Genomic DNA, 8,612 nt, shown 5'->3' with positions numbered 1-8,612 from the left:
CATGCATGGGTGTGCATTTATATGTACATAATAAATATATACAGTACACACACAAATCTACTATGTGAACAAAAACTTTTATATCGAAAGCGATTAATCGTGATGAATCGTTTGAAAGCACTATATTCTATTATATTACACAAAATAAAGCCTCGAAGTTCTGCATGGTTGTGGAGCTTGATACATGTAACCAATCAGAAGTCCAGCGGAGCAGCACGTGACCTTACCCGCTGAGCGAGCAGAGTGTACGGTCTGTTTTTCCACAACATCTTTGTCTCAGAGAGAACGGGAAAAAGTGAAAAAGCAAAATAGATCCAGCTGGGCGTCTTATGTTGTCGAATAAAATCTGAATCGTCTTTCAAGAAACGGTGTGCTGAAGGGGATGCTGGGGTGCCAGAGATGACGGGCAGGTACAATGTTTGCGTGACTTTAATTTTTAATTTGATATGTTACGGAAAAACGGTTCAACCAGAGATTCTGCAGCTATCGGCTAATTACTTTTTAAAAATCTTTCTTTTTTTTCCACCCACTCTTTATTTATTGTTAAACGATTTATGTTAAATTTGTGTACTTATTTTGGAGGGAAAACTGAAATGTAATAGATTGTTAAATGAGGGCGGATGCTAAGCCAATTAGCCTCTGTAGTAGAGTTTTCTGGACACACACACACACACACACACACACACACACACACACACACACACACACACACACACACACACACACACACACACACAGACAGAGCACAAGTGTTTAGATACGTCTTCTATCATACTGTAAGTTAACCTCCTGTACAATGCGTTGTGAGCAAATTAAATCCTTCATTTTATTTAACATGACGATCGTGATATTAAATCTCAAAGTGTTTCTGGATAACTGTGCTCCTCTTCCTCGTGAAATATTGCTTCTTGGTGGTTTTGTGTAGTCTGTGCTTTTTTTGGGAGAGCATTCTTGAGCTGGAGGTCCTCTGGGAAATAATATGGATAGCTGATCTAGCTTCTGAGATGTTAAGATTACAAATGATCGTGTTTAAAATATAAATAGAAAATTGTGCTGACGTTTTGCACAAAAAAAGTAACCTAATACTTTTTATTCTGTTAGAATGGATGTGATAGTAAAGATGCATATAATGTTTAAATGCTGTTGTGTTGATGACTTATTAAAGATTACTAAAAAGTATTATGGTTCTACAAAATATGAAGCAGAATAACTTTTCAATATTGATTATAATAACAAAAAAATCTTAAGCACTAAATCAGGCGTATCAGAATGATTTGTGAGGGATCGTGGTGACCCTGAAGACTGAATCAGCCGTGCCATTACAGGAAGAAGTGACATTTTAAAATATATTTAAATAGAAAGCAGTTATTTAAAATTGCAAGTTATGTTTCAAAATATAAATATACAAAAGCTACATACAAAAAAAAAAAAATAATATATATATATATATATATATATATATATATATATATATATATATATATATATATATATATATATATATTAGACTCCAAAACTTTTGAGCAGCAGTACATGAGTTTCTATGTAAGAACACTAGTAAAAATATCTAATATTTTAATTACATTTGGGATAAAAAGTTTATTTGAAAATAAAATAGTTATATTATGTTTAGGCTTTCAAAACTTTTATGCTCCACTGTGTATTCTTCCAGCTGGGAGGGTGTAATAGACAGACATAAGCAAATCTTCAACACACACACACACACACACACACACACAGATGGCACAGCTCCCAGTTTCTCACACAGCAGTGACACACCTCCACTGTTTCCTGTGAGGTCTTGCATGTAACAAGAACTGATAAACAACAGTCTCCTTCTCTTTAAAACACAAATGATCTATTTATAGTACACAAGCAGATCCTCTCTGCTGGGCTTCTACTTCACCATATAGGAACGCGCCTTAGAATCATCGGTCTGCATTAACACGGGGGTGACAGCAGAGAAGGGAATGAGGAAGTTGTAAAGACGCCTGCGTGCCCTAATAGCCAGCATCACCTGTGATGTCATAGAGCAGGGAGTCATTTGAGATCGCGTCTGCAGTGCAACCACGAGGCCACCGGCTGACTAATTCTGTTAGTGTGATGTAAACATTGCTTGCAGCCTTGCCTGGTGACTCTTTAATGGAGAAACTTAATATCTCAAGTGCCAGGCAGACGGCGCGGGGTTTTCTTGTATGGAATCATCAGCTTCAATCACTTCCAGGAGAAGGATAACAAATGACGATGGGATACTGATATCCGTTCAGTTTAATGATATTCAGTGAAAACGCATGCATACAATTGGAATACACTTTATTCAGAATTCAATCATATTTGGGTGAACTATCCCTTTAAACATCGAGTTCTGTTTGTTGGCTAAGCCAAGGCCTGCAATTATCTTCGGATAAATATATCTGTTCAATTTTTTTTTGCTTTAATAAAATTGTCATAAAAGCACTTTTTAAAGATTAGCTTACATTAGTTTAACATGGCTTTCTAATGCAAGTGCAGTGGTGATATGAAAGATAAACTTTACATTGTCGCTGCATCTTGTGCCCCCACTGATGTTTTTGTGTTTGAATGTGGATTCGTGATTGTAAATACAAAAGAGATTCATACTTTCGTATAAACTCTCATAGTAATATATAATATTGTTGAAAAAGGTTTTGAAAAACACTTTACTTGCCCAAGCTGCATTTATTTGAGAAAAATACAGAAAAATTACAATACTAATATTGTCAAATATTGCTGTAAAAAAGATTTATATGTGAATATTTGAAATAAAATATTTTTATTTTTATTTTTTTATATTTAATAAGCTTTCTGGCAGGGAGTGCCACTCTATATTGGAACTTTTCATATTATAATACATTCCTCAGCAATGTGCTGGACATATGAAAGAAATGTCTTTTATATAAATATATACAGTATATAAATGTTTAACACACAGAAGAGTGACGGATCAGGTCAACACAAAGAAGTAAAGACATTCTTGCATTGATTTAAAAAAAAACTGCTGATATCAGATTGATCAAGTATCGGCAGTTCGGTTTTATTGAAAAAATGATATTGTTGCATTTAGTTGTTGCAGATAGATCAAGGCTCATGGCGACTGCCGCTCATTTCTCCTCACATTGATCTGTTTCTGTTACAGCAACATGGCCAATGCCTTGGCAAATGCCTCGTGCGAACGGTGTGTAAAGTGGATTTGCCCCAGCAGAGAAGATTGTCAACAGCAACGGCGAGCTGTATCACTTAACAGTGCTTCGTCTGCAGCACAGTGCTTCCAGCAGTTTCCTGAAGGGCTCTTTTATGAGGTACTTCAATTAAAACCCGCTTTAGCATTAAATCATGAAGCCTAGGGGTTGAAGGGTAATATCAATCCTTTTTTTTTTTTTTTTTTTTCCGTAAATTATAGGAAGATACAATTTTTGTTTGTAGCAAAACCTGAAATATAAATTTCTAAATGTTTTAGTAAATATAAATATTAGTAACATTAGGTCTGGTAGGTTGCAAACTGTCTGCATTTGGTTGACTTTGACATGTATTCCCATTGAGCTGATGTTATGTTTGATTTTTCCTTCTGTCCATAGTTTGAGGGAAGGAAATACTGTGAGCATGATTTCCAGATGTTGTTTGCTCCTTTGTTGTCACCAGTGTGGTACACGAGACGCCGCACACAAACATACGAACAGGTGATGTTATTGACTATGCTAATTGTGAATTGTGTCCTCTATTCCCACAGGAGAGTTTATAATTGGGCGGTGATTAAGGCCATGAATAACAGCTGGCACCCTGACTGTTTCTGCTGTGATATCTGCCAAGCCGCCAGCGCCGATGCGTTGATTCGCTCAAGAACGCCGCCGTGAGTTTACAGCCGCTGAGGGGTGACCGTGACGGGCGATCGCTAGGCTGCATGCATTCAATAAACACAGTTTTTCAAAATTTATCTACAAGTTTGAGGAATGGCGGATGGTGGCCATTATTTTGAAGCTCCATAAATGGTATAAATCCGCCGTAAAAACTAACCTATAGGCTCTCTAGGGGTTAATACATGTCTTCTTTTAAAATTATAACTCAAGTCACTGACTTTCCTCGCAACGGCATACGCTGAGTCGGAGGTCCTCTAATAGCCGGAACTTGACTCCCTTGCGAACGAGCATACAGTCGCTGCTGGTAGTCAGTGATGGTTATCATTTTAAAAACGTATCTGCTTCAGAAGACACGCGTTAACCCTCAGGAGGCATAATACGCTTAGTTTTACGACGGATATATGTGGTTTATGGAGCTCAAAATAATGGTCACCATCCACCGAGCTTGAAAGAGCCAGGATGCATTTTTAAAAGACTCCTGACAGTGTTTGTCTGAAAGTCTTACACCTAGGATGGCTCGGGGTGAGTAAATCATGAGGTCATTTTCATTTTTAAGTGAACTATTCCTTTTTAAAACAGGTTTTAGTCCTACCAACAACAATCACCTTTTTGAGATGCATATCTGCACGTGAACCAAATCACCGATCGAGCTTTCTGATTGGCAAATGCGCATGTTCGCTTTTCTCCCAGCCATCTCTGCCGCCTGCGCCATAACCGCGAGAAAGCTCGGGCCTAGGGAAATACATCTGTCAGAAGTGTCACGCCATCATCGAGGAACAGCCCTCATTTTCGTAAATCAATCTACTATCCCGACCACTTCCAACTGCAGTAACTGGGCGTGGTCAGTCTGACACTAAATGAGCCCCTCTGCTGTGTCCATTTACTGAAAGCGATGTGAATTTGAGGTTGTGCGCTTTACAGCAAGGAACTGACTGCTGATGCCCGCGAGCTGAAAGGGGGAACTCTACTGCCTCCCCTGTCATGATAAGATGGCCAAGCCGATTCGCGGAGCCTGCAGACGCCCCATCGAGGGTCGCGTGGTCAACGCCATGGCAAACAGTGGCACGTTGAGGTCCGTGCCTTAATTGTATTCGGTGTTGCGACACAATTCCAGTACACAATGTGCACCGTGAATATTTATAAAAATATGTCAGGTGATAGCAAAAAGACGTGGTGCATTGGCCAGAATTGCTGCCTTGGCGAGGTAGCATAATGCAAACGCAATCCGGGCTGTGCGCCTGACATGGATATCGCTTCTGTTTGTGAGGGTTTGGCAGTAAAATAGACCTGCCACGGTCTTTGTGTTTGGAATAGTAATCAAATAATAATATAGAAGAAAATTGCTTTATCTAGCTTCATTTAAACTCTGTGCAGTCAAGTTGCATCAGATCAGTATTAATGTGTATTATATAAACATCATGCAGTAAAAAATAAACTATGCCAGGTGATTTATTTTATTAGTCATATCACACTTTCTGGGTGATTTCTTCAATATTTCAGCAACGTAGTGCTGCTTCAAGCACATTATTTTATTTCTTTGTGTCTGTATATTTATATTCAAATATGCATTTATTTTATTATTGACTGCTTACCTTTAAAAAGACAACTAAAGGTTTCATGTAGTTTTCATATTTAATTTTAATCAACATTTTATTTAATTGTTGTTTTTATTTTTTTATTGTTATGAAAAGCTTATTTCTGAAATGTTAATATTGTAACACTGTCCTATACCCAATTGAGTAATACTTAACTCATACTAAAACAAAACGGCATTATATCAGCCTTTTTCGCAAGCATAGACCGGATGATATGGCTTTTAAAGAAATTAACGCTTTAATCAAATAAGATTCGCTTAAACTGATCAAAAGTGAATGTAGAGGCATTTATGATTTTTCTTTAAATGCTATTCTTTGTTCAAAGCATACAAAAACAAATGTTTAAGTATTTCTTTGAGCAGCAATTCAGCATATTAAAATGATTTATGAAAGACACTGGAAGTCTGGAACAAGGATGGTAATAATATAGCTTTATCATCATCCCAGAAATGTATTGCAGTGGAAAACACTTATTTTAAAATGGTAGTGATATGTTACAATACTAACTCCAATAAATGCAGCTTTGGGGGCATAAGAGACTTCTTTAAAAATAGTTGAAACGCTTGGATGTTAGCATTTATTGAAGGCCACGCCACGGTGTGTTTGTGCGTCTTCTGCAGCATTTTGTCTGTGCTGCGCGTAGAAGCCTTTCCTGGGCCACCATCATTACGAGAGAAAGGGCTTGCTTACTGCGAGACTCACTACAACCAGGCAACGCGTAATTTGGTTCTTCTTTCAAAGCCCCTTCTCATCTCAAAAGGCTGTTGTTTTGCAGGATAATGAAAGTTTTTAACGTGAGACTAAAAAGCGCCTGCTCTGTGTGTCGCGCAGCTCTTTGGCGATGTTTGTTATCATTGCAAACTGGATCAAAGGAGATGGTAAGCGCCTTGCTTGAACACGATATCAACATTGAGTTCTCAGCCTTTAAAAACATCAATATATAACAATTACAAAACAAGTTCTTTTGAGCTGTTTTTGTGCTTTCTGTCAGTGGTTTCGGCTCTGAACAAGGCTTGGTGTGAATTGCTTCTCGTGCTCGACCTGTAACACCAAGCTCACCCTCAAGTAAGTGGCATTCTACACGCACACGCACTCATCCTATATCACAATCTGTCCTCTTTCCTTTTCTCTTAGCGATTGTCTGGTAGCTGTGTTTAAATTTGTGCAGAAGTGGCTTTAAATCGGCTCTCTCGGCCGCCATGATGTACTTCTTGGATCATTACTAACCTTTCTCTCCAGCTAACTCTTTTATTCTGTACTTCTCTGTCCTATCTCCCATTCCCTCGCCTCCAAATGCCACCGTGCTCCATTTCTCTCTTCTTCCCTACTTCAAACCCATTCCCTCTTCCACTTTTTCTATCCAATTTCCTCCTTTTGGCTGGATTTCTCCTTGTCCTCCTCGTCCTCGGCGGTGGCCCTGCAGGACAGGTTTGTGGAGGTGGACCTCAAGCCGTAAACACTGTTGGTGAACACCTGCCGAAGAGCTGAAGCGCGCTTGGCGTAAACGTGAACGCGATTCTCCATAACGGCGTAAAGAAAGTCATCGCTGCCTGTCTGTAACCCTTTTCTCCTTTCTCTCATGCTCATCTGCTTCACTCTGCTCATTATTATTGGTTAGTGTTCTTAGCTTCTCACTCATTTTTAGTTTTTTTTTTTTTTTTTTTTTTATTATTATTATTATTAATAATAATGGATATTTAGTTATATATATATATAATTATGCATGCTTATTTTCCGTTTTTTCCATCAATTTGAAATGTTTACCATAATCTAATCTAATTACTAGCGTGATTTTTTTCTTTAAGTAGAGTAAATAAACTATTAAATAAATACAAAAAACCACTATTAATTTAATAATACTTTTCAAAATTAATATAGTTTTTTGGATTGGTATGATTCCTAATTTCAGTTGTAGTCAATTTAAAATTTTACATTTTTAATTTAGTTATTATTATAAATTGTTATAATTAAATGACAGCCAGTTATTGCCTATATCATCAAAATAATAATCTGGTTATTGCAATCAGCAATAGTTATAATATAATATAATATAGATGCATCTCTATTTACCAGTATTCATTTGTCATTTCATTTGTCAGTTTCATTATCATATTTGCTTTTATATTTTATTGATGCCACTTATAAACCTAATTAATGCATGACACACGTCTTCAAAATGTTTATCAAAGTTTTAATAAAGTTTTTTTCCCTATAGTTTCGCTTTTGTTTTATTACAATATTTAATATTTTCAGTAATCATTTTAGCTTTTATAAAAAAATGTATAAATATATTAAAATTTTAGTTTTAGTATTTTAACACTTCAACCTAAATTTATTTAAAGTTATCTTAAAGAACAGTGTTTTTTTTTGTATTATTTTGTAACCATTTTTCAAACAATATTTAATTTATTCCTCTTTTTTTTTTTATTACCCCAAATTATTTTTGATCGTTTTAGTTGAAATGGTTCTCAATACCAGTACCACTTCTAATACCAATTTTTGTGTTTTAGGAACAAGTTTGTGGAATTTGACATGAAGTCGGTGTGTAAGAAATGTTACGAGAAGTTTCCTCTGGAGCTGGAAGAAGAGACTTAAGAAGCTTCATGAGACCTTAGGCCGCAAGTAGATCTCCTGCCCGTAGGGGGAGTCAAAGGATAGTCAATAGTTACATCTATGGTGCTTGGGGAGTACGAACGGAGACCAAACTAAATCTGGACCACACATGATCTTGGCTTAGTCGTAGAAGTGGGTCTTCCATGGCAGAAAGTAGCCAGCAGATTTTCTTTGGTCTCACACCAGCAGATGTTCTTATGTCTTAACACTCTGCAACCAAAACCAAACAAATACTTTTACATCAAGCGAATGATATATATATAGATATATATGTACTCTTGCATGTTTATAAAGATAATACTAGTTATATTCACACTGTTCGAGTGATTATTCAGCACGCTTTATCACTTCTGTTGCTTCATCTGCAATGCCACAGATGTCTAACCCCTGTCTGTGTCTTCACCGGGTGGGTCTGGCTTTGATGTATTGATCTGAGAGTTGTATTTGATATTTAATGTATGTTTAAGTTCTCATATTTTGTGTCAGACGGGGATCAGAAGCTAATGCATGATGTAATGAGCCTGGAGCAGCA

At 36.9% G+C, this 8,612-nt stretch overlaps 1 pseudogene; it reads left to right on the top strand.

Annotated features, from left to right (window-relative positions):
• The first annotated feature begins 393 nt into the window (after positions 1 to 393).
• LOC122354289 lies at positions 394 to 8,093 on the top strand (annotated as a pseudogene).
• The last annotated feature ends 519 nt before the right edge of the window (positions 8,094 to 8,612 follow it).

Source organism: Puntigrus tetrazona, chromosome 11 (genome assembly GCF_018831695.1).
Source record: "Puntigrus tetrazona isolate hp1 chromosome 11, ASM1883169v1, whole genome shotgun sequence".
NCBI lineage: Eukaryota > Metazoa > Chordata > Actinopteri > Cypriniformes > Cyprinidae > Puntigrus > Puntigrus tetrazona.
Note: the sequence above shows the minus strand (reverse complement) of the source record. Positions and strands in the feature narration are given on the sequence as shown.